Source organism: Eumetopias jubatus, unplaced genomic scaffold, assembly GCF_037043125.1.
Source record: "Eumetopias jubatus isolate StellerSeaLion01/CBP00866 unplaced genomic scaffold, mEumJub1_p1.0 scaffold_17, whole genome shotgun sequence".
NCBI classification, from domain to species: Eukaryota; Metazoa; Chordata; class Mammalia; order Carnivora; family Otariidae; genus Eumetopias; species Eumetopias jubatus.
This window is the reverse complement of record NW_028274823.1, coordinates 32,833,424-32,834,476: the sequence shown is the minus strand read 5'-3', so window position 1 is coordinate 32,834,476 and position 1,053 is coordinate 32,833,424. Positions and strand designations below refer to the sequence as shown.

The 1,053-nt window shown below is 48.4% G+C and overlaps 1 non-coding gene across 1 annotated transcript; it reads right to left on the bottom strand.

Annotated features, from left to right (window-relative positions):
- Positions 1-464: 464 nt before the first annotated feature.
- LOC114205512 (U6 spliceosomal RNA) lies at positions 465-567 on the bottom strand. Its single transcript, XR_003608407.1, has one exon. It is a non-coding gene; the product is annotated as a U6 spliceosomal RNA (small nuclear RNA).
- Between the last annotated feature and the right edge of the window lie 486 nt (positions 568-1,053).

Below are 1,053 nucleotides of genomic sequence, written 5' to 3'. Positions count from 1 at the left end.
AAAATTACTAAGAATTTCAAGACAGTGACAGCAGCACATTGAACCAAGCAGAGGGCTCCTCTGAGGGTGGGGCTCTAGGTGAGAGCGCAGCTACTCACACACACCCACGGAGCCGGCCCTGCTGGAGGGTTTTTATGAATGAGAGCATACATGCATAGACAGGGCACAATTCCCTAGGCTGGTATAGAATTAACCAGAAATTCACGGTGAAAATGTAATAATGTGAACTCACAAAACAGTGCCAACATTCTGTGGTGGTTTCCAATACACTTCCTGAGAACTCACTCATTTATAATGACTGACACAGAGAAAATGCTGTAATTCGTTACAGCACCTGTGCCAGCTGAGAATGGGGTGTTCTGGGTGATCTGTTCCCAAATTTTTGGAACATAACAAAATACACTTAAAATGTGCCAAACATGGAAGGAACCTTGTCTTTGGAGATGTGCAGTATTTGTTTTCTCAAAAATACAGAAGGCTTCACGAATTTGCGAGTCATCCTTGTGCAGGGGTCAGGCTACTCTTCTCTGCATCGCTCCAGTTTTAGTATATGTGCTGCCAAAGCAAGTGCATGGAAGGCCTTTTGAAGTCGCCCCTCCCCCGGGGGCTGGAAGCATCTGTAATAAAGCATGTGGAAGAGCTCTGCGTGCTGGGAACCGTGATCCGCCTTAGCCACTGCGTCACTGTAACTGATCAACACAAGCGCGGGGTAAAGCCAGGTTTACAGCTGAGTGCATTCTGAAGAACAGGTTTCTCTGGTTCCAACAACTCAAATCACAGTCACATTTTTCTTTTTTAAGTGCCCCACACCTGCTACCCAAATGGTAGTTTCATTCTCTCCTGGCTCTCCTGCTGCTGGTTTCGTGGACAACCCCCTCCCCCAACCCCTACCAAGTCCCCATCCAGTGTCCCCACCCCCTGTCCTCCTGGGCAATCTCTCTTCCCCTTGTGGTAATGGAGTCATTGTCCCATGTCCTTTCTTGCAAACTTGGCAGGATAGCAGTGGCATCTTCCTCTGCCCACACTTCTGCTGGCTTCAAAGTGGGGAGGGAC